This window comes from Numida meleagris, chromosome 2 (genome assembly GCF_002078875.1).
Source record: "Numida meleagris isolate 19003 breed g44 Domestic line chromosome 2, NumMel1.0, whole genome shotgun sequence".
NCBI lineage: Eukaryota > Metazoa > Chordata > Aves > Galliformes > Numididae > Numida > Numida meleagris.
Window position 1 is genome coordinate 73,489,236 of NC_034410.1, and position 25,714 is coordinate 73,514,949.

At 40.2% G+C, this 25,714-nt stretch overlaps 1 protein-coding gene across 2 annotated transcripts in view; it reads right to left on the reverse strand.

Annotated features, from left to right (window-relative positions):
- Positions 1–25,714, reverse strand: part of BASP1 (brain abundant membrane attached signal protein 1) — a 48,746-nt gene that overhangs the window by 12,022 nt on the left and 11,010 nt on the right. The window lies entirely within an intron of this gene.

Below are 25,714 nucleotides of genomic sequence, written 5' to 3' on the forward strand. Positions count from 1 at the left end.
GGCAAGACTTAAAGTCAGTAGCTAGTTCAAACCCTGAATTGTACTAAGGGATTTACGTTCAAACCAAGTAAGACAGAAACCCAATTTAATAATTACTCAGCCAGAATCTTCCCAAGCTAGTGACTATAGAAAAAAGAGAAGAAAATACAATGCACAAAGAATCCAAGGAAAACCAGAAATCATGAAAAGTGATCAGGTGTATATTTCCTTTAAATAAAATAGCTCATTTTTATTTTGCATTTAAATACCAGTAGGAAATCTGACCATCTTAGAGATATCAGATTTAAACTTACAAAATGAAAGCAAAACAAAAATAGCTTTGTAGGGATAGTTGTGGGGTTGGACGTTGTCCCTTTTTCTCCATGTCATCTGAGCACTGACTTGCATTTTGTGACTACAAATGTAATTAATAAATTAATGTGGCCACATTTCAATTTTTGCAGTTCAAAATTGCTTTAGATTATATTACTCCTGAAGCAGGCTGGCTCTCCATCAATGTTGTATATGTGCCAATTTACAGCTTTGGTCAGCTCAGACCATGTAACAGAAAAGACCTTACCTTTGAAGTCCCACATGCTGTACAGAAAACTGTAGAGCTCTGACAGTCATTCCTTCACATTAAGGAGCTTTCTGTTCATGGCTATTTGAAAATTACCTATTCTAACCAAAGAAGACAAGCAAACAGTATAAAATATAACTAAGCTATTTCATGATTAAAATGAGAAAAATCTTTCAGTGCAATGAGGTCGTGAGAAGCATGGAAGATCAATTTTCAAGACAGCTGTAAGTACCATTCGAACATTTCTATTAGCACTTTCATCACTAAAACATTTCATGAGTAGCCTGTGATTTAAATCAGCACTGGGTCCCATTTTGCTGCCCCTCATACTAGCACATACATGGAATTCACCTGTGCCCCAGGATGTCCAGGTTTTAAAAGGAGTGACAGGATATCAAGTCATTTTAATGTTGAGAGCGGCACACAGTTGCCAAGACTCCCAACAATAACTGGCTTTTCTAAAGGTTTTTCTCATCAGTTCTCCTGGCTGGCATTGTAGGAGTAGTCAGTGTTTTTTTCTTCTCCCACTAGAAGTTTAGATGGTGGTACAGAGTCCCTGTGTTCCTCTACAAACTCTCATTGAGGAACTGGATCCCAGTGAGTCCCTCTGCCCTGCTACCTCAGCTCTGGCTACCAGGGTTTTTGCAATTCATTTGCTTAGGGCAGGGTGGCAAAAGGGAGCTGTGCTTCATGAACTTCAAGATGTTGTCTGTTACAACGCAAGAGGCATTCAGCTCTGCAGAAACTATACACAGTTTGCACACTGCAGTTTTCTGGGTAACCCCCTCACGTTCACAAGGCGAGCAATAAATTCACATGTCCCAGGACAGGAGGATGATTCAAGTGGATAAGTCTCATATCTGTACTTAGAAATATTAATCTCATAGATCTTGTACTACTTTAGAAAATGCTAAGTGAGGTAATATCAAGAAACACTTATGAAGAAACATGTGACTGGTCTTAACAGTACTTGTAACCCAAAATCTTCACATAGGTCTCTTATCTATCATAACCTTTGACTGTGGTATTTCTATTTTTCAATCATGAGTAACTGGTAAACAATACCACAATACAGTCTATTCTGTTATTTATTCTTAAACAGAATAAATTTCTTTTTTTTTTCATAAAGGGCCAATTTCACTGCCCACTTTCAGTTCAGCAATTATTCATTACCCATGGACAAGGCTTCAATTTAATTACTCATTAGCTTTAGGAAAGGAAATATTAACAATTATTTCTTTTCAAAGTCTAGACTAATATCCCCTCAAATTTCTGTGTGAATATATGAGGGTAAAAATAGGGGTCCTTTTATTCTGGTTGCTAGTAAGTGCAAATATCTCTCATGTCACACACTCTTCTTGCAAAATCTGACACGAGACACTTTATTCAAATATAGAAATCAAACAGTGACAGAATTATTCTCTTTATTCATAGCAACTTAGAGAAATTATGCAAAACTACCATCACACCATTATATTTTGTCATAGTCTGCCATTCATGCTCATCTTTGTATGTGAGGCCAATCTCAGCTCTGCCTCTTTTTTCAAGTCTAAAGAACCAACCTCACCTTCCAGTCATCCCTAAAATCACATCATGTTCATGTGGGAAAGGACTCATCTTTTTAAGATGAAATGTGCCATTCTGGAATAGTGAGACAAAATCCCTTGTAGCAAGCTCCTGGCAGCTGTCATAGTACAAAGCTCAACATGGTAAAAATGGCAGATGAGCTCTTACCTTCCAAAGCCCAAACGTAGACAAGTATCACTGCAATAAAACTGTAATGTAATACAAAATCATGAGAATATCTCCCTCTCTCTGTTTTCAGGGGTCCACAGCAACCTGGAAACAGAGGAGGCAAGAGCTCAGAACCTACTCCATCTCTTCCAGCTGCTTCTGGAAATTCGGCTCATCTGAATCTAACTTTCTCTTTCGGAAAACAGGTAACATCACATTTCTTCCTCAGAAAAGCTCTGGCTGCTCCCAACAGGTGAATTCCCAACAGAGAATTTTCTGTGTTTTAAAACATAAACTCTTTTCATACAACTTCTTCACCCCAAGTCTTTTCATTAAAGAAGGCTGTTCTACATACTGGCATTGTACTAAATTACTATCTCTGAAGCATATTAGAATATTGTAATGAACAAGTCACTCATTCAGATTTTATGGTGCTGTGTTAATATAGTATGGAGATGTAAACCATCTCTGAACATTTTCAAGTATAACTGAAAGCTCCTCCTGGAATCAAGCTCCTTTGTAATTATGCCTCTAGGCTGAGAACATCTGTACATGGACATTTTGATTTATAGTTCCAAATGCACACTTTTCAGTCAGTTCTGGTTCACATGATGAGAAGGATTTTTTGCTCAAGCTAAGAAAGTTCAGGTGTATCCAGCTGGATAAAGATAAAGCTTCTGCTCGGCAGCCATCTTAGAACTTTATTACAGATGTAAGAAAATTTTGATTAAATAGAACATTTCAAATGCCTGAAAAACTACAGCAAAACCCTTTGAGCCTGCTTGCACTTAGTTTTCAGGCATTGGGCTGAGACATCATAGCCAGTGCTGCATTTATGCTACATTTATTAATTAAATGCATGTCTTTCTTAAAAGGGCCTTCCTTTTTGGAACAACCATTCAAATATGAACAGATGTAAGAGGAAGCTCTAAACTGGTTCACTAACTTTCCAAGACCTTTTTAAAGACTATGAAAGTTTGAAAATTCTCAGTTATATTTGGAAAGAGAAAGGCGGCAGAAGCCGCCTTTCCTATCTATAGTTCTGTGTTTAGCAACTATAGCATTACAACAATGGAAAGTCGTGAAAATCAAAAATATTTTCCTTTAAGTTGTGATTAAATATCAAATAGAGATTGCAACACAGTGCTGCTGGAGGTGGTGCTCAATAGGGCAGGAAACAGAAGGCTCTTCTGCAGGGACTAGCAGGATTTGGGAATTTGAAGGATGACAAATTTGTGTAAATTGGCTACAACACCTTTAAAAGTCTACTCAAGCCAGCCTGTATTCAGGAGTTTCAGAACCTTGTAAAATAAGACCAAGAGCACAAATTTGGCCAAGTGAATAAATAATACCAATGGGAATGAAGAATGCTCATGGAGGTCTCCATTCTTAGCATCTGCACCAAGGGGCACATGACTACAAAGGACCACTGCGGGTCCTTTGATTGAGAGGTCTTATTTTATTAACTGAAGGAAGACTGCTTTCATTATTACTTTTGCAGAGGCCAGTTACTTAGGAAAAAATATCAGGTGTGGAAAAAATCCTGGAGGTCCCTGACTGAGCAAGAAGTGAGGTCAAAGAAATTAAATCATATGAGATCATTACGACATGATGTTCAGTTTCAAGTGAATTCATTTTCTAAGAATTCTCATTTTCATAAGTTGTCAGCTCACAATTTAATCATAACCTCAAAGTGTTTGGATTTATTTAAAGCACCAGTGCTAGAATTTATTACAAAAATAATCTATCCTTCCATTTTTGAATCCTCATTTTAGCAAGAAAAGCCCTGAAAGAGTCCTAAAACAATATACAAATTTTTGCCTCCTGGCTTCTTAAGACATCATTGATTTCAGATGCTTAAGGCTAGGAACACAGAATGCTTGCAAGGAGCAAAAAGTATCAGAAACATTCATTGAATCTGAATGCCAACTTATTTTATGCATTGTCCTGGTATTCAGGATAATGAATGTTCTTTAAATTTATTTTAGTATTCGTTTAAATGTTTCTAGTTAGCATGCTTTATTTTGACAAATTTACCTTGCGCATTCAGCAGTTAAGAAACTGCCATTAGTTACTAACCTGACAAAGTACCCTGCAGTGTGGCCATAAAGAGGACAGAAGAGTTGTGGATGGGAGAGGCAAGAACTGAGTCTCTTGTAATCAGTATGTCAGCAATAGGAGCTGGGAGTCAGAATCAGCTCTGGTAGAGAAAAGAGCAACTCCCAACATTTTTTTTCCATAGCAAAAACATGGAGAATCCAAAATTTTCTTAAAAAAAAATAATAAAACAAAAGGCCAAGAGTAATTTTGTTTAAATAAGAAAAATTGTTGAAAAATCTTTATGGATTTTTTTTTAATGCTGAGAAGGTTGTCCACAAGCTTGCCGCAGTGCATCACTGCAAGATGATCTGTGCTATTAGCTCTTCATCTACTGAGCTTCTGGAGTGTTTTCCCATAAATTCTTTAGCTCATTTGCAATTAACTGATATTTTGGGTGTTCTGAGTAATTTTCCAGCTGGAGCACTATAACAATCATTTGATTTTATTTACGTTATTTATAGCATAGAACAAATCCACAAATGAAAACCTCAGAAACTGAAACTTACTGCCTGTTAGACCATTTCTACTGTTTCGCCTGGATATTTGTTTCAATCTTGTTCCTATTTTTAGTGATTAGCAAACAACTATTTGCTATCATGATAGATGAGAACATGAGTAGTTCTAAAATTTGTTCAGAATAATTTCGTGATATTATCTGTTGCACCAAGTAATACAGATAGACATCAATGTTTAATTGCAGTATTACTGAACAGGAGTTCCCTCACCTCAAATTTTAAGTTCCAAATTTCATTTTCACGTGTGCCATTTTCAAAATTCAGCTAATGTTTTTCCCTCTGATTTTTCCTTTAAAGATAATTACAAAAAGCAGTGCTAAGCCAGAGCTCAGTCCTTACAAAATGCCAACAGCACTAAGCATAATTTTGCAGTTTCACTCAAAGAACTACACAGTAATGCTTACAAATGCTCAACAAAAGTTAATCTTTAGCATCTGCCTCTAGTTCTATATTTTCAAATCAGTATTAAGTACTAAATTTTGTACTTAGAAGAGTGAAGTTTAGCTGGGACTTTCAACTACATCTCCAGTATTTGCCAATACAATTCCCTTCCAATAAAACAAGAAAAATAGAGAGAGTTTGCTAGAATTACAAATGAGGTTAGCAGTTGGATCACAGAATGCTGAGCTAGGGTTTGTTGAACCTCCTATTTAACATTTTTTTCTTCAAAAATCATGTGTTTCATATGCAGCTCAACTGCGTGACATCTACAATTATTCCATTATGATCCTCAGTAATCAGAAATATGCTCATTCTACCAAGCAGCAGATAGAAAACATTAGTGTCAGTGGTAGACCTGGATGGATATCAACATCTAATGGCCAGAGGAAAGAAGTTGTGCAGTTGTAAATGGCCACCTGCCTATACAGACTGAGAGCAATTAATTCTGCTTAGCTGAGCATTACCCTCCTCAGATTGCTTTAACAACTTTAAATATTGTTTAGAAGGTTATTGAAAGCATGATCTTTATATTCACAACACCGCCGCCCCTCTGTAAATCTCTGAGGTTTACAGCCTCCCATAACTAGCACCTCAGCACAACGCTATGGAGCAGAATACACCACTGGGCTCACAAAGATTCAGTGCTTGTCATTAAGCATATGGAATAAAATTCTTACTACTCAGCCACAAAACTTGCAACATTATTTAAATATTTGATTACAGCAGGATAAAATTACAACTTGACTTTCAATCAGCACTTTGTACATCAGCTTCAGACTAATGCCTAAGAAAATACCAAGCCCTGTCTTTCCTCATGTGCTGTTATCAAGCAGTTGACAGTTCTGATAATAAATAGGCAGGACAGGGGAGCAAGAGGAGAGTGACTCTGGGCACATAAACTTTCTTCTGCTAAAAAGACAGATGTTAGACCAGGAAACAAAGTCTGGAGTCCGTTAAGAGGTAATGAGATCTCAGAAAAGGGTGTTCTTTCTATTTCTTATTTACTACTGGAAAGGCACACATAGGCACATGCACACATATGCACACCCCCCCACACACACAAAAGAAAGAGAAAATGGCATTCTGCATTCTCTGTACTACCTGGCATTCCCATTCAGATATGTCTTCAGCCTGTTTATCTGTGCCTATTCTCAATGGATAGTTATCCACAGCCAATGGGAGTGCATTGCAGAGCTGTTATTTTCCATCCTGCCTGTTAAGTTCAGCAGCCTTACATCTCTGAAAGGCTCCATACTCCATTGCTGATCTTGAAAATTATTGTACAGACACCTACAACCCTTACTTTTGCACAATATTGCTGAGAGATGTCTGAGGCATTAGCAGGACCCACTTTCTGATCAGATACTAGCATAAGTAGGTGCAGTAGTTTCCTGGGGGTTATTAATCCTACCCACCTAAATCACTGCAAACTGTAAGGTTTCAACACAACTTCACATGCAAGGTAAATATGTACTACTGAGAAGCTACAGGATTTTGCATCTCAGCTGCAAATAGCTATGCTGTATATTTGGGTCAAGGTGTATATCTAACCTACGAATCTGAATAATTTCTATTTCCACTGATGTATGGTGGAAAAGGGGCATAAAAATGTTTGTTTCTTTGTTTTCATTCTAGGCTACACTTTTTTTTCTGCAGCAGTGTTTCAGATCTCAGAAAGACTAAAGCACTAAGGGACCGAGCTGAGCACTCTAAGCAGAGTTACCAAGAAAGGCGCATTTAGAATCTGAGAGTTGAAGTTACCAAAAAAAGCTAAACACAGATTTAAGGTATTCGAAACACCTAAGTGTGAGGAATTACAGTAATTCAGAAAATGAGGTGACTTAGTGCCATTGTCCACACTGAGCACAGTCTAACAGCAAAAGCATAATAAGAAATGCCAGGAAAAGGTTACTAAATTGGTCCTTATGCTCTTCTGATTATTCAAATGTTGTGTAAGCATCTGACAAATCTTTGCAGCCTCCAGGATTAGCAGTCTTTTTAAGATGCTGTTGATATTTTTGAAGTCAATCTCTAAAAGTTAAAAAATGAAACTGCATTTATGGCCACCAGTGTTTGCAAGAGAAGGGGAAAGGACAATAGGGTAACTCTTTCCCTTCAGCATTTCTGAAAAAAGGATGTCTCTCATCTGCTCCTGATGCATGGCAGATCGCTCCCTCCCATTTGGTTTCCTCTGTGTTTTACTGTGTTCCTTATGGAAGGAATATCCTCACAGAAATTATTCCAGTGAGCAGGGCAGTGTGGACCATTACAAACAGAAGGTAAGTTGTCTGTTCCAAGCAACTTCAATACAGGGTCAGTATGGTCCACATTGCTGCTTAGCTGTCTATCACCATGACAGCACCTCAGCTCCAAGCTGTCCTGTGCAAGTTGAGTGTGTCAAGTGCCCTGTTTTCCTGGCAACAGTTAGCATCATTTTCCCTTTCCCCTTGCAGTAAACAAAAGACCTCACAAAAGAATCTAGAGTTTCTCAGTGAAAACACACGTAAGGAGGAGGTTCGCTTTTACACTTCGATGGAGGGGAAGAGAGGGCAGAAAACTTAATAAAAGGACATATGGGAAATCTATCCCTCTCTTTGTTCAAAACAAGTAAGGATATGCTGTCACAAGACCAGACTTGATCTCCTTTTTCATGGGGCCCTTGCAGGCAGCAAGTCCTCCCCATCCACAGCTGTAAGCCAGGTAATGTCCCATGACGCTGGCTGTTGCACACTGATGTAAGACGTTCTCCTGGGCCCGATAAGAAGTGTGCAGCATCAGCAAAACACTGAGACCAAGTCGCAAAGCTGCAAACAAACAAGAGAAGTGATCCTTCTCTCTCAGGCCAGTACTGCCATGCTCCAAGGGCCCAGCATCACTGCAGCTGGGTACAGTCTGAATGAGTGAGATGAGGACTAAGCAAAGCATCAGATTAAATTTAACAGGAAAGTGTACAAAAAGAGTAATATACTTAACTCATTCTTTGTAAATAGCCATTCAGGGTCACTGGGTCAAGATGTATAGCTGACCTAGCAGTCTGAACAACCTACATTGGCCACTACGTTCAGTGGAAAAGGGGCATAAAATTATGAAAGAGCTCTAAAACATTCACACCTTGCGTTTCATCCAGAGCAGTTAGAAAACATGAAATTTAGTTACTCAGCAACAGAAAATGCGATTTTTATTTTTGTTACCTTAACACATATCTGAAATTAGAGTGATGATCTGATACCTCTGTAACTACTTTTGCAACTGTTTATATTGCTGGAACTGCATAAACTGCATTTATATGCTAGAACTGATTTCTGGGCATGTTTCCTGTGAGATCTGATACTGGACAAACAAGTATAATAAAGCATGCAGTCTTCTGTTCACTGTCACATTTTGCTGTGTGTGCCATTTTAGCTCATACATTACCTTTTATGTATGAGCTGTACTTTCAGTGCCCCTTCACTTTTATGAAACACAGCTGTCAAGGACTCCAGTAACAAAGAAATTCCGAAATACTCCCAGGCTTAGGCATTTTCCTGTCTATTACACTGCTTGCAACACTAGAGTGGTATTGTATGAAACAAGGCTGCCTTAAGAGTATAGCTGCCACCATCCATTGACATAGAATGTTTTAAAACAAGAAAGCAGTAAGAGCTAGAGCTTGAGCATCGCGCACCCAGTCCAGCTGGATAACATACAAACATCTTACAACTCAGCCTCATTAAAAGAGTTCAGGGAAAGGGCATTGCTGAAAATGAAGAACAAATGTCTTGATTTGCAGATCTACGCAGCATTTGCTGCAGTATGTTAAACAGTACCAGAAGTCATTTTTAATCCAGTCTTTTTCATGGAAAAGCTCATAATGATACCCCATCTGTGCTGCTAATGAGAAACCTAGGAAGGACACACACAGCATCAATCATTTGTGCTACCTTCTACTGAAAGCTCATATCAGTAAAAGGTGGTGGCAGTGGTACAGGCCTGTATGTAATGTTGCTCTGGTTACTTAAGTGAAGACTCTGTGGCCTCATCCTTCCTTTCTGATCACTGAATATCTACAGCCAGGCAGCTCAGGAGATGCACTCAACAGCATATGAGGCACTCAAAGTACTGAATGCCACCAAGTTTCAGTGGGTCAAATCCAAGCTTATAAACTGGATTGAAAAGCAGAGACTACATTCATATTGTCACTGCAAGGACATGCTGATACAAATCAGAGTACTGATTTGACCACTTTACAGTAAAAACAAGATGATCCTCAGCAATTATACTAATTGCTGAATAAAGGCTTTTGTTGAGATATGCACAGGCCTCTGTGAAAAAGCTCTGCACCACGGCAATTGATTCTGAACTGTTTCTCCACCCTTTCAACGACCAGGAAGTTCTCACGTTTGGCTTTTTTTCCCTCTACTATTGCAAAATTGCGAAATGCCCCCAAGCACTGCAGATCTCACTGGGGAGAAAGCAGCCCACTGCCCCTCTGTCTGCCGCAGAGGGATTGGGTCAAAACAGTTGTGCTTGATTTAAAGGTGATCTTCTTATGGTTTGCCTTTTGGGTGGTCTTGTGTTGAGCCAGGAGCTGGACTCGATGATCCTTATGGGCCCCTTCCAACTCAGGATATTCTATGATTCCACGATTCTTTGCTGTGGAACCTAGGGAGAGAAGCAGCAGTTCTTGCCACAGTCCCCGCTGAGGGGTCTGAGAAGGCAGCATCATGGGAGATGTGAGGTTTGGTTTCAAGTCCCTGCCTTGCCCAGCTCAGGAGGAAGAATACAAGAATGCTATCTGAACGAACACTTTGAACTTTGGATCTCTTGCAGCCTAATCTGTCCTTCAGCAAGCATGAACAACATGTGCAAGGCAGACTTCTCTCTTCCCACAGCCATGGGGTCCCCTGGACAACACGTGGATCCAGATGGAAAACTCTGTAAAAACAGATATTTTTCCACAGAGAGACAGCACAATTAAACTTAACTTGAAGCAGAACAGCCATCTCTGCTCAGTACTCTGAGGGGAGGAAGAATAGGAGGAAATCTGCAAAACTGTACAGCAATTTCATAGCTCTCAGGAGAGACCCCCCCAGTCTTGCAAGTATTAAAACCAATGGCACCAGTCCAAATATCTCATTCTACCTTGATGCCAACTTGTTATCTAGTCTCTGGCAGAGCATTCGAAATCTCATAAGCACACTTGTTCTCTTCCTCTCCTGAAGCTTTGAAGATATTAATCTCATTTTTAGCTCCATAACAATTTCTCCAAGTTTGGGCACCGTATTAGTTAACTTTCTGCAGCTGAGCAGACAATCAGAATAAGACTCGCAGGATTATAAGGATCATGTATCCATGGTGATTTTTAATAAGAAGTCTTATTTGCAGTAGAATAGATAGAAGCAAGAAACAGAATCAGGCTTCATGGGTGATTTATTTTAATTCATCTTCTAGGAACTAGGATGTTACTGGCTTGACTTCTAGCCAAAAATGGTAAGCCTGGATCAAATTCTTGAGACTCAAACTCAGCTATATTCTACTCTCAGAGAATAGAATATAAAAACCAAATTTTGTGAATCCTCCAGCTAGAAAAGGACAGGGATTTTGAAGGGTATGTCAGGATGTCATGCAGAAAGGAGAACTAAACAGCTACAGTTTTCATTTGTACCTGTATTAAATGTACATTATCTTTAAGTATTTGTATACATCTATATAGACATATTTATATGTATATATACAGATACAGGTTTTGCTGAGTATGAACATTCCTTGTCACAAAGCACCTTCATGGATCAACTACTTAATGCCCTCTACTTCTTGCAGCTGACTGCTGTGTTTTCTGAACATAGCAACACAAGAGTTTCATTGTTTCTGTTCCTTTTACTAAGTGATTTAATCAAGCTTTTTTAAACTGCTTTCCACCAGGGTATCACCTGAGATCCATGTTAAACAAAGCACTCATGCTAGCATCACCCATGGGATTCTGCAGCTTAGCTGCCCCAGCACTGGTGTGTCCTGAGAGGTGAAGCTATTTGTGATGCTAGAGAGATTACACCACGTTCCATTTCGTTTCGTTTTCTACATCAGTGTTTTACTCAGTCCTTGCTCAGTCAAGAAGGAAGAAAACCGAAGAAAACTGCCATGCACAGAGCTATGAGAACAAAGTAGAATTTGATAGTCTTCAAGAATATGGAGAAAAGAAACCTGTTTGCCTTGAGACCAAGATCTCTGTAGGAGGGAAATGCCACGGTTAGAGCCTTGAAAGAGCTAAGACCAGAAAGGAAATTATGTTAAGACTTCTCAGAAAAGGACTCTGACAAATGGCAAGTCAGGGGTGAAAGGTTTGCATTCCTTCTGCAACGTCGAATAGCTCTGTTCCCATAGCTACTGTATGTTGAGTCGGATGATGTAGCTACAGCAACAGAGAGCCAACGTTCATGTTCACTGTAAAATTCCTAAGTTATTACTTACTCCTTCTGTTACCTCCTTCCAAACTTCTAAAAGAGGAAAAAAGTGAGGCTGGCTTGTTCTTTGAATGAACTGAAACTAAGCTAAAAGTATTAAAGTGAACAGATCCACTGAACAGATGACTGGAGCTAGAGCTTGCTCCCCTGGCACAGACATACTGCCCCATCCTGTGACTTCCCTGTCAACACTGACTGAGAGCCATTACTGTTTTGCTAAAAAGCAAACTGTCACTACACTGCTCGATGGGTGATGTTTGGCAGACTGCAGCTCCTCCAGGTCATGCTGGATTCAAGCGCAGTGCCCGTTCATGTGTAAGATGATTTTCCCATCTGTTGTATGTGCCTGTTTCTTACCTCCCACCTCCCTCCATGTCTACCTCACTGCTACTTTGAAGTAATGCCTCTACTCAGAAAATCTGCAAATTTTCATGGCAATTATTTGCCACTGCTTAGTACCATGCTAGTTCCCTACATAATTAAAATGGAAACACTGCATCAAGCACAGAAAGTGCAGTCTAGATCACAAAGCATTTTAATCTTCAGCATGTTGTTTGCCATGTAATTGCCAATTGGATAATGTTTGGCAACCCAAGGGCATGTTTTGTTACATGTATATGCTGCTAAACAGAAAAGAGTTTAAAGTTTAACCCGCTAGAATGATTTCTGTTTTAATGCCCCAATTCATGTCTCACCAAAAAACAAAAGAAGTCTCACTCAGGGATTTATGCTGGCCCTTAGGAGGAACAATCAGCACAAGCCTTGATTTCCTGAGGGCCCAGCACGGAACTAAGCCCTGCCGTTGAAGAATCCAAACATGGAGATACCAGCAGAAGTCAGTACTCTGAGCTCTACTTTCTTTTTTTTTTTTCCTCAGTGTCCTACTTAAAACTGCTCATTTTCAAAGCTACATGGATTACTCAAATGGTCAGTCTTCACTTGAACTATAAAAGGATTAAGCAACACTTAAATCCTGATACAGTGTAAATTAATCTGTAACCGTTGATTAGAAAACCAGTGGAGCACAGCTCTATGTTAAAAAGCCAACCCTAGAATATTCTCAATTGAAAAAAAAAAAACAACCCTAATGCTCAGAAGTATTCTCATAGGAGTCCAGAAGGCAGCTGAATCTCAGCGTAAATATTTAAAGTTTTAATAACAAGATGTTTATGCGAGCTCATAAATCCGTGTGTGGCATAACTACCCAACATTTATACTGACATTGCTAATTTTGGCTTGCGTGGACAGAAGGAAGGCTCAAGTAAATATAGCAGAGAATTGTTTTTCCAGACCCTGTCTTCTTCTGTCTGTTCAGAATTTCTAAGGCTTGCAGAGACATTCAGTCAACAGTGGCATTTTTTTCTTCCTGTCCAGGAGAGTTACAGCACAGGTAGCATGTATGCAGAGGTAGTTCTGCAGCAAGTGTCATTAGTCAACAGCTGTCCATTAAAAATAAGTGGGAAAAAAAAAAGCACAAGCACAGTCCCAGGTTCCACTTTTTTTTTTCAGAGAATGTGACCACTCAGATAATGAAAAATGATCATTTTAGAGAGTACCTTGGTTCTTTCCTCTCCCCTCCTGTCACTGAAACATGTCTTTCCTGCTCCCCAGAATGTAGCTTTTGCAAGAGGAAAGTTTCACAACACGGCACCATGCAGAGCATGTGCAAACACCACACACCAGCCAGGGACAGCAGAAATGGTGCAGGAAATGAAACTACCGTAACTTCACAAGTTTTCATGTACATAGCTGAATATAGACACAAGCTAGCTGAAAAGTGGAAGCAAAGTAGAGTCGATGTGGTTCATGCAATGCAGGGAGAGTGAGAAAAGCTCAGGTTGATACTTCATATGTATTAAAATAACTAAGGCAAATTTGAAAATCACCTTTTTTTTTATCTTAAAGCCTGCCTCAGCTCTGGGCAATCTAACAAAATAATACTCTCATAAGCCATCATTCACCTTGGTGTTGCACTACCTCTGGAGTACTGCAGTGGAACATAGTAGGTCTGAGGCGATCTATCATGCCACACTGCCAGAGTCCTCCATATCCATGTAAGAGTGGTGAGGTACTGGAATAGACTGCCCTGGGAGGTGGTGGAGTCACTGTCCCTGGAGGTGTTGAAGGAAAAGGGTGGATGTGGGACTGAGGGGCATGGTTTAGTGGGCATGGTGGTGGTAGGTTGATGGTTGGACTTGATATTAGAGGTTTTCTCCAACCTTAATGATGCTGTGATTCTGTCATCTACACATTTGGGGTGACTACAGGCTCTGAATGATTGAAGAGCAAAACAGCAGACAGGCTGCTCTCTATAAGCTTCGCAGACAAATGCATGCATGGGCACTGCTGTAATTTCAAACAGAACCAGGAAAGACTTCATAAAGGCTGCCCAGAAATGTTTGTCATAGCCCTACAAGTAACAGTTCTGAGGTAAAAAGAATACAGTATCATCAAAACCATACCATTAAACACCTGAGATTCCACCTGCATACCAGGACCACGTTAAATAAGTTTGGTACAAGCCCAAGCAAGGAAAAATGTGAATTCAGAGGGAATGCTTCCAGCACCAAGCACAAATTAGTTCTCACATAGATTTTTGCATCAGCTCTGATATGAATGAATTAACTGGGAGAGCAGGAGTAGCTTTTCTTCAAGCTGCGCCTATTCAATGAGACTGGCCACAAAGCATTACAAGGAACTGCCCCTCTACCTCATCTGCACTGAGCTTCCCCTACTGAACCGAGAAAGACTTCAAAATGACTAGTCCCCATATGGCAGAAAACAAGCCATTGTTCCAGAGAAACATAGGCTTCTTCCTTGCATGCTGGCCATTGCAGCCAGATAAAGACACAGACTCCAAATGAGTCTGACTATTTAAATTGCATTGAGGAGCTCTGTGAAAATGAAGTACAAAGCTGGAAAATGATTTGATGTGGTATTGCCCCAGGCATGTTAAGGGAAAGGAGTGTCATTATTATTTCTTCCTGAAAGAGAGATGGAAATCAGCTTGGCGAATTGGATTCCAGTGCCAGAAAGGCAGGCTGAAGGCTAACAATGGGGAATAAATCATAAGCAATGAGAGTCCTCAAAACTCAGCATTTCCAAGACGCTAGTTTTGTGAAATACAACCTATATTTTAAAAAAGATATCTTCTAAATTCAAGAAACTTAAACAGTCACTATTGTATGGGCACCAGTCCTGTGCACAATAAAAACACCAAATCCAAGATTACATTCCCTCCATTCTTCATTAAACCTACTCCTTAAATTTTACACTGTGATCCCTGCCACAATTTGACAAAGGCCTCCTCCCACCCACCCAAATGCTGCCTTCTGCTGCATTCAGCATAAGCAGTTCTTCCTCCCAGAGACACTATGGATGTGCATTTCGGTAACACCGACTTAGCACAGCAATCTGAAAGAGAGCAAGCAACACTCTCAGACAGAGCCAACCTTATGACTTCCATCCTGCATTTATTATAAGAAATGCATCAACTTGTTCTAGCCTCCCAAAGCTAGGAGAGAGCGTTTTATGACATCAGTGCCACAGTATTATGGGAGGAACATTTCCAGAGCTTCTCAAGCAAGCAACTGTCATGTTCTGTTAACTGTGTCAGAAATGATAGGTGATAGCAAAGATTCAGGTATAAAGAGCAGATGATCTGCACCCATCCATTAAATTAGCACTTAGCAAGAGAATAGTCTGGTATTTCAGTAAGGAACCTGCAAATGAAAGGTGCAGCATGGAAGATCATGCCGGCAATATTTATCTCAGCAGGTGCTCAGTCATTTAGAAGAAACTTGCAATTTTAAGTAATTCAGCTTTCCCGTGTGTTCAATAAAGAAACATAAAGTAAAAAATTACAACAGTGATGTGGACAATACTTAATGTTATTTTGGAGAATCAGCCATGCCATTGTGACCAAAAACACTTTACTTAGGTCCATTTTTAGAATTCTTTTGTTTGTGTGCACTAGTAGAATAGAATAGAAAGTCCTTAAAGAATCAAATGGATCCAACTTGAAGCTGTTTACAGCAAGTGGTCTTAAGTAACTGCAGGGAAACTCGTTATTACTCAGCACTGACAGTGGTGAAGAGATTAGGAATGGGAAGGAAAATAGGAGTTTCTGATGTGGGTGAGGTCATTCATTTCTAAAGATGTATTCTGAACAACAAGATGCCAATATGATAATTAAAAATGTCCATTTAGGAGTGAAAAATATCCTAAGAAATGACACTGGGAGAAGTTAACAACGGATTTGCACATGGCCAGGAGGTGACACTTTCAATGTGTTCATCTGTATTTGGAAGGTTAAGGCCTAGAAGCTTCACAGAGCAAAGCAGGATCGAGTAAATTCAGATCTCCCCACAGGCCTGTGAAACTTCAGTTATGGATGTGCCTTCCATTTTACATACCTAAATTACTCACCACTTCCAAAGGATGAAGTGGAGAGGAAATTTTCTAAGAATTTAAGTGCCAGTATTTGACAGTTAAAATGTTACTGTTAAATGATGCCTCCACCAAATGAGGTAATCTAGAGAACTGAGATTTCTGCTTTGAGGTGTCCACTTACACGGGACCTAACTGTCTTGTTGGGGGTGGGGGTGAACTGTCTCAAAGAATTTCTTAACCCATAAGAGAATTTCATCTACATGCAACTGAAGAAGTGGCTAATGGTCAATGAACAAAAGGAGCTGCATGTTCAAGGATGTTTCAGCACTCAGTGTGTGTGCCTACTGGGTTCCATTCATTCCTGCATCCCTCAATGGAAAAACTGATGCAATAAAATTTAGGCTATGTAAGCAGCAATTTAAAATAAACCCAAAGCAAGGAAAGACCAGTACATTTGGAGATATTGCAAGCGCATAAAAATACTGCAGCCAGCTGGCAGACTGCAGGGCAGATAGCATGCCAGAACAAACTATCCTCTGCCCTGGCAGAAGGCTTTGGCATGCTTTGCTGTGTCTGCTGGAGCTATATTTCCAAGAGGGCTGGCAGCACTGCCAGGGTCTCACCTGAACTGTGCTCAGCCAAGAGCAAACTCAGGGAAAGGGAGGGACCGAAAAGAGAAGCTGAGGGTGATAGGGAGCATGTGGCGAGGCAGGGAATGGGACTACCTGAAGCACAGGGTAGCACAAGAAGTAGAGCTGGGATGGAAAAGAGCTGCAAGAAAACTCCTGCATCCCAAAGACAAGAATTCAGGGGAAGAGTGAGGAAGGGAGGTGCTCAACGGCAGAAGTGTCTGTGCCAATAATTAACTAGAGAGAGCTCTGTATGTTTTAGTTGGAGCCCATTACTGCGATAAGGGGTAGGACAGTCAGTGCCAAACTACAAGGACAACGTCCTCCGAGGAGGAACACAGAAGTGCAGTGCCAGACAGGGAGATATCAGCCTGGAGGGGACTGGGAGAGAGGATGTGCTGGGCGCCCCGGCTGGAAATGATCTCTGCTACTGGATTTTAGTTTGGGGTTTAGGGAGTAAGGGGATGGGAGGAGAAAGATAAAAGGAGATTGTTCAGGGCAGCACAGTGCTCTTGAATTCATACAGCTAGATTTCAGTCCTTTTTTTCAGTCTCCATAATGAACTAGATGAAGGGTCTGTACTGCATGCTGCCTCCAAAGGGCCTGACAAAGGCTGGGTCAAGATTCAGGAGGGCTCTGGGGCAGCTAGATTGGGTCCAACACTGAACTCTGTTCAACAGTTAAGGAGTTTTCCAGTTCAAAAAACAAGCAAACAACAACAACAACAAACAATACACACAAAAATCCACATTATTCTCTATTAAACCTACCTCATCAGTGTTTATCCTTTCTCATTACTTGAGCATTCTGTAATCAGAGCTAACAAATAATTGCCCATTATGTTGGTTCAGCCCTGAAGCAGCTGCCCAAGAGGAGCAGAGGTGAAACAGTCCCCAATACTACAAAAAACAGCACATACTGGAAGAGAGGAATGGATTAAATACAGGAACAGGGTTCATCTGCTTTTCCATTCACTCCTGCATTTAACTCTGTTACAGTTATTTTAAAGATGGAGATCTTGGTCACTGCTGCAGCGGCATATTTTTTGAAGTCATTCCAGAATATTTTGCTGTGCTTTTCGTTTTCCCCACTCTAATGGGAAAGCCTAACAGACATACACACATACACGTGCACACACACACAAAAAAAAGCCTAAATTTTAAGAAAACGTGTCAATTATTTTTGTTCTCAAGGTCTTGGCAACAGGCAGATTTGGCAAGCAGCATCACGGCCAGGCAGCAGCTTTTGAGTTTATGGACACAAAGGCCAGTGACACAAGGCACATACACTCCGTATCACAGCTGCATGCTACCGAATTTCCACAATGGGTCAGTGACTCAATTACATAAACAGTGAGAGTAAGAGATCAAATCATCCCCAGCACAAGGGATCTATTAATAAAATAAAGTCATGCTGGGTAAGAAAAATCAAGAATTGGCTAAAGATGAGCTAAGAATATTCCCTGGCTAAAAGACAAATCTGAGCTTGAAGTTACTGGCTCCAGTAAATGTGGCTTAAATCAATCTTCAATATCTACTGCATTTTGAAATATCATGCGCTGCTTCACTGCACACATGATATATTTGAATTCCTGTTATACAAGGAGGGAAGGCAATACCTTACACAGTCTGTTTCTAACTCACACTTCTCGTTTTACTTGGCTTCAAAGAAATCCTCGGATTGTTTTAATCTCTACGGCATCTGAGGTATGATAACTATGCCCAAGTACGGTCAGCTAATTATCCTCAGCGGGTAATTACGAACACTGAGGAGTTTGGCTTTCTCCATCATCAGAATATGTCAGGGTTTTTAAATTAGGCTTTTTACGAAGTTTCTTAAGCTATTCAGTGAGAATGGTAACACCAAATGCCTAATTTTTATAAAATGTACAGAACTAAGCAAAATCTTTTACATTATGACAACATGTTTTAGAGCACTGCTAACTCTTCAGTGTAAGGAGCTTCACGCATGATGAGTTAGGCTTCAAAATGCCATACAACCTGGACAGATAACTGTTGTTGAATGCAAATAGTTACCAGGCACAGTTAAGTTACAGTTCCCTATTCAGACTCACATCACGCTGAAGGGATAAGAAGCAGCAGGAGGGGAGGAGTTAGGGCACCCTCTGTAAGAGTAGGCTGAATATCTCAACTGGCTGTTTTGTAAGGATTTATTGCTTGGCCTAGGCAATTTCTTTCATGAGTCAGCGTTTCATTTGTTTTCTAAGAAATAAAATTTAACTTGCCAGTATCTAACTATCTTAAAACATAATAACATAATACAGTTTTCCCGGAAGCCTGGTCAAGGAGTTTCAAATTGCAACCACATGTTATCAGAGTGAGTCTTTAATATTACCTGCAAGACACCCTCTGAAGTCTTGAAGCATTCCACGATTTTTGAAGTGGCAGCTGGTTGAAAAACAAAACAGATGCTGATCTTTGCTTTATTGTTGATCTGCATATTGTCCCTTGTTTGGCTACTTCATGTTGTTCTGTGCAAACAACTGGATTATCTGCCTGGAAATGTAAATAGTCTAGATAGTGAGAACATAGCCAAATTTTTAGTTTTCTTTAAAATGCCATGAGGAAATAATTTCTGAAGCAGCACGAGTTCCATGTACAGTTAAAATGGAAACTAGGAACAATGTTCCAAGAGAGAAAGGAAACAGTCTCAAAATACTTAATGAATTTTCCATTCGCTGCTTCATCTGACAAGTTGCATTAATTTCGCTATACAAGGTGCATTACACCTTCTCACCTCCCCAAACTGTACATATTTTAGACATGAAGAAATTTACCTCAAGTAGAAGTGAGAAAATGTAAGCCCCTGAAAACAGCTGTTTTCAGTTTTCTGAAAGTCATCAGTCTTTCAGTCTTCTCCATCAGGCTTGTAGCAGTTCTAGGTTTGGAGAAGACCTCAATCAGCATACAGACACTAATGACAGATTGGACTTTCTTATTCATATTCATGCTTGCTGGATTGTTTTGTTTTGTTTTTTCATTTTATTGTTTATGCTTCCTAAGAGAAATATTTGTACAAAATTTGTACTTGTGAGTGAGGACAATGCACACAAGCCAATTGTTGAGGCCAGCAATACCCATCAAGTGATGTTTTAGTACTAGACTGTGGAAACTGCAGAGCAACTCAAATGAACCCAGAATTTCAAGGGACTGCTCTTTACATCCCTCTAATTGGGTGGACACATCAATCCTTGTTAAAGCACCTCAGTGATCCATTTGTTGTTTAGTGAGGCATGTGCTGGAAGAGTCCACTGGCATGCCTTCAAGGGTCACAGAGAAGACTCTTCCATTGAAATTAAAAATTCAGTTGTCCTTAGCAGCTTTTTAATAAACAGGATTTCCATTTGACCCACATTAGAAGCTCGCTTTGTTGAGATTTAGAAAGAAATGTTTGTCCTTGCAAAAGAGCACAGGGGACTGTTAGCATTCAGATAGATTACTGTAGTGATTAGATATCATTAGCACTTGAGTTTCTGCTTGAAGGGAATATAGTTTCTTCCTCATCTCAAAAAGTTCTTCTCAAAGATGCACCTTTCTTCCTCTCAGAGGCAGCAGTTTTCACAGATGCTAGAGCCCTCTGAGCCCTCTTAATGAAGGGGTTTTCCATCAAACTTGCATTAAGCGAGAAGCTGGCATGCTCCTACACCTCACTGGGTGTAACTCCCTCACCAAGGGGAGCGTGGCACTGCCCTGGGCCTCAAAGCTTTGTGAGCCCCCAGCTTTGCTCCAGAATGCTGCTTACAGACAAGTGCTTCCGTTAGCCTGTTCTCCTGATGGCTTTTGGCATTCATTCCAGGGATGATATGCTGAGCCTTATACTTGATATCTAAGTTACGTCACATTTTTTACAAGCTTAAGTTCCTTTGTTCAATGCAAGTTTGTTTTATGGATGTAAAACTAGTAGAAAACAGGGGTTAGTGTCCTGTTCCTTGCAACAGAGGAAACACTGTTTTGCTATAAATGGAGTTTGTACCGTCTGTCGGTGCTGAAGGGCTGACACCAGGCCTATTCACATTTGTATGATAGATTCAGTCCCTATAATGTTACCCATTTGTAAAAGGGTGTGAATGTAAGGTAGTGGGATTTCCATGGTTGCTGTCATTTTTCATGTTTCCATGTTGTAATTGTATCTATTCAATTACCTACAGCTGAAGTTAAGAGGAACTGTTAGATTTTACAAGCATTTCTGAAGAGTCATATGCACAAAATCTAACTTTATAATGAAACTCATATATTTAATACTGTTTTCTTAAATGCTATCTTTATTAAATTTAATTCAATTTAAAAGAATGGAACAAGGATACTTAATACTCCACGCAATGCAACATTGAAATTAGTACTGAGACAGCTAGTTGCAAGGCAGAATCATGGGGCACAAGGCATGCTAATATATTGGTGCTCACATTAGAGGAAGTAGCAGGGTAAAATACATGTGAAATTCTACAAGGGGCTGCTAAACATTCTCAGAAGGATAAAATTAGCTCGCACAGAGCTTCCACATGAGCACGGCTGTGGTTCTGCCGGGAACAGAGCTAACTCTGGCACTTGTAAATCTACCAGACATACTACATGCATATCCCCACTTTCATGGCTGCTGCATAAGCCAACAGAAATGTGCTGGTCCAGAGCTGTAGATCTGACGGATTAAAACAGGTCCAACAACTCTCCATTTCAGGATAAAATTGGGAAAGAAATGCACTTGCAGTTAGTTTCTCAAAAATCCCATCAATAATCCTCTCTTACTCTATTGCCTCAGGACATGGTGGAAAACAATTCTTAGGGAGTTTTAGCAGGCAGGAATTACCTGACAGATTACTGTACGAAAAGTTAATGTAGTAGCTAGTGTCTACTGTACAAAAAGTTAATGTAGTAGCTAGTGTCTCCTCGTAAAACAGAGCTTTACACAAGAGCAGCGCACTTCCCTCACTGCCCTGACAAACAGTCTCGTGTTTGGCCAGCAGAGCTGACTCGCCTCCATCCAGCAAGTGTTACAGCTCTCCTGCAGCCAAATGGCTGACACGGCAGACATCACTCCAAAAATCTGCACAAACTGAAGCTCAGTTTTATGGCCATCATCGAAGTGAGCTAAGTGACAAAACTACACGCATTCATAAATTATGCTGATGAGCTATCTTCGGGATAAGACTTTTCATAAACAACGCTAAGTTCCCTTTTACAATGGCAAGGATTTCCTACCCCACCACTAGTGTAGCAATCTGCTACGTGCAACACAGCTCGATTGCTGCCTTGCTGCTCTATCGAGGAGTATAATCTGTAGCCTCAATGACCTGGTTTGTAGTGGGCATCAGGAATTACAGATGAAACAGCTGAACTAAATAACCCTTTACCTTGTGAAGAAAGCTATGAGTGGCTTATATATATGTATATATATAAAGCTCCTTTGAAGGGATTATAATTATGTATTAAGTATTAATTTTTTAGTCCCCTTTATTAAAACTGATGGAAATCCCCCCAACTCCCCCCAGTCAGCATTAAATGAACGTTAAGAAACACTTGAAAGTATGAACCCAAGCTGTCAGCCTGATGTGATGGTTTTATCATTACAACCTACTTGCTACTTTTAATATGTGAATCAAAAGACAACATTAAAGCAAGAATTTAGTGAGCCTCCTGTAGCTCTCCTGCAGTGCCAGGATCGCAATATCCCTTCAGTGGTTTGGCTCCTGCCCAAGGCCAGAAGTGTCAGGTGCTCCCAGGCATTTCTTTCCTAACTGCTACCACACTGTTCACACCTGAGCTTCACACATTAGTTTCAACTCAAATGTAAACAAAAGAATTACCATATAAACCATAAGGGTTATTGCTTGCTTGACCTGAATCAAAACAACTTTTAAAGGTTAAAAAAAAAAAAAAAAAAAAAAGGATGCCTAAGACTTGAGTTGGTCCTACTTTATGCAAAACATAAACTGACGTGTGAGATGTAGACAGTCACTGCAGACCATAGTTAAATCACCTCTGAACTGTGCTGTCAGCTTGGACATACAGTGATCACGGGGCAGATTGAGATCTCTGGCACTGCAGAAATTCACTCATTAGAATTTAAACCAAAAGGCACTTTACTGGAAAATTTCACAATTGCTTTTAATTTGCAGAAGTTTATGCAATTTTTTAAGACCCATTATTTAATGTTTCCATGTTCCATTCATAAGAGAGGTACGCTTAAAAATGTGGGTTTAGATGAGAAACATGCTTAGTGGAACGTTGTCAAAAATGATTAAAACCTTGGGATGAATGTGCAGTTAGGTGATACAACCAAGCCAAATCAAACAGCTCGCTGTTTCCAGTGGGACGGGCCGGCTGCCCACTCCCTTCCCTTGCAGCTGGCCTGGCTCTTGGCTTAGCCCTGGCTGAGGTGATCCCACTCACCCAGCTGGGAGTGAAGGAGTCCAGCCAGAAAGAACAAACAGCCAGCAGAGGAGCATGCAGCACGACACCCAAAAGAGCTGCTGGAAGCATCTAACAGCACAGATGGAATTAGATCTCGTTTAAGTAAAAAATCTCGCAGTTTGCAGCGTAAATTTCAAACTTCTACCCTGTGAGTTTTGCCCCGGCGTAAAGTAGTGGGACCAGCTCCTTGGTTAAGATGAGTGCCAGGCACTCAATTGGCACTTGGGGACTTGAACATCTTCCTGGAAACTTCTACAAATCAAGCACTGCAAAATAACCGAAGGGCTGCATGTTTAATTTATGAATTCAAACAAAGACACTGGTTTTGCACTACAGCTACATAGCAAAAAGCTCTCCAGTCCCCCAGAAGATCAGTATTTGAGGCATTTTTTTATGACCTTTTGCAGTTGGACAAGCAAAAACAGTCATGGGTGTAAGCCCTCTGCTTATATAGAACCACTTCATCTATAAGAGTGGATATTTCAGCTCTTTCCTCTGTCTGGTTCAGACTGAACCTCAGCAACCAACACCTCAGACCACAGATGTTCTCCTGCCAGTCAGTAGTTTATAGAGCACGGAGCAGTCAGTTCCATCAGCAGAGGCTCAGACTGACCCAACAAAGACTGGACAACAGTCTGCTGAATATGCTGCTCATTGGCTGCATGAAGACAAATCTAAACAACCACCTGGAATGAGTAACAAAAATTTGAACCTTGGCTGTCTAGATGGGTTACTTATATGTTAAATGATTAACTAGCCCAAAATGGGTAAGTCTGACCTTTATATCAGCTAGATATATATGATTATTCCTACAGAAGCTGAGCTGTAAAAATTCAAACATTTTCCAGCAGCAAACATTTCACTGGAAGATTCCCAGCCAGCTCCATTATCCTGTTCAAATTTCAGATTTTTTAAATAAAATCTCTTAAAAAAAAAGTCAAAACCATTCTTCACTTGATGAGGAAGTGCTGATAGGATTTAATTTAAACCTTCTTCCTATCAGTATTATACTTCTCATTTGGTGAAAAAAAAATGCATTGGATGTGGCACTTCACAGGAATCTACAAAATCTACTAAAATATATCCAAATTTCAAGTAGTTCACACTACCTTTTTTCGTGACAAGTTTTCTTACTGCAGCACATCATCAAGGTGTATTACCTATAGGCATGTGATATATGCCTTTCTTTAATTAACACTCCCTTGTCCATAGGCTTTGTATGCTATTGCAAACTTTAGGTCATAAACCTCAAACCTCTATGAACTGTGGGTAGTTACATTATGGTAGAAAATGGAAATGTTCACTATTCTACTGTGGCAGATACTAGTCTCAAAAGCAAACTCCAGTCCTGGAATACAAATGTGAGTGTTGATTTTAAAGTTCATGTTTATTTTCACTGGCCTGTCTCTTAAGTAGAACAGGTTTTTGTAGAAGTGCATTAATTACACCAGCCATATCTGGTTTATATATGTCAGATATTTCTCTATAACAAACCAGTCCAGCTCTGGAGTTTAAACACTGGCATATGCACAATACTTGAAGATAATCCACAGATTTTCTAGAGCATATTCCCTGAATTAGGTTCCAATATGGTCATTTTTAGCACTTCATCTTTTGTACTGACTGCTTGTACTAAAAAGCAGTTTTACTCACACCAGACTCATCCCTGAACTACAGCAAACTCCAACGCAGGATGTTGCCTCCAACCCACCTTGAGCAGCATAGCCCCATGACCGTCCTAGCCCACCGTACTCATTCAGCAGCTCCTGCAGGGAGCTCTGCTGTAGAGAAGCAAGAGAGCACTGCCCACCACACACCAGAATGTGCTCCTCTACCTACCCTGTCCCAAACCCTGACATAGCAGGATGGCCTGGTACATCTAGTCCACTCTCCCTTCCCTCATGCTGCCTTATACTAGGCTGGTTTGTCATGTAGAGGAAAAAAATAGTCTGCTCAGCCCTTTGTGCCAGTTTATATGAGCTTATTAATATTAGTGAGATCTAATGCCAGGGATTTTGTCTCTGACTAAAGGAATCTTAACCTAAGGCTTTTTTTTTTTTTCTTTTCTGAGTTATCTACTCAACATGAAAATTGTACTTCTGCAGATTAAAAAGATAATTCTTCTTCCTCTTCAGGCAGCATGAAACTTGCCTTCAACATCAATACTATTCTTAAAGGAACTCAGGAAGAAAGGCAAGCAGATGACAGAATGCTTAATGTTTTGGGAAATGCTTGTGTATTATGATTGCAAACACAAGTGTTGCTGTGTCCCACGAGAGCATAAGACCCAACCAGTGCTGCCCACCCAAACCATCCCAATTAACCTGCAATTCCAGCAGCTCACAGGTCCAACTTTATTAGCACAACTCAATCACATTTAAAGGAGGGGCTCCATGATCTACAAGGTAAGTACCAGAAGTGGAATCAAGCCCACAGCTCCAGCTCTGCTTTCAGACACGCCTCCTTCCATGAGAGA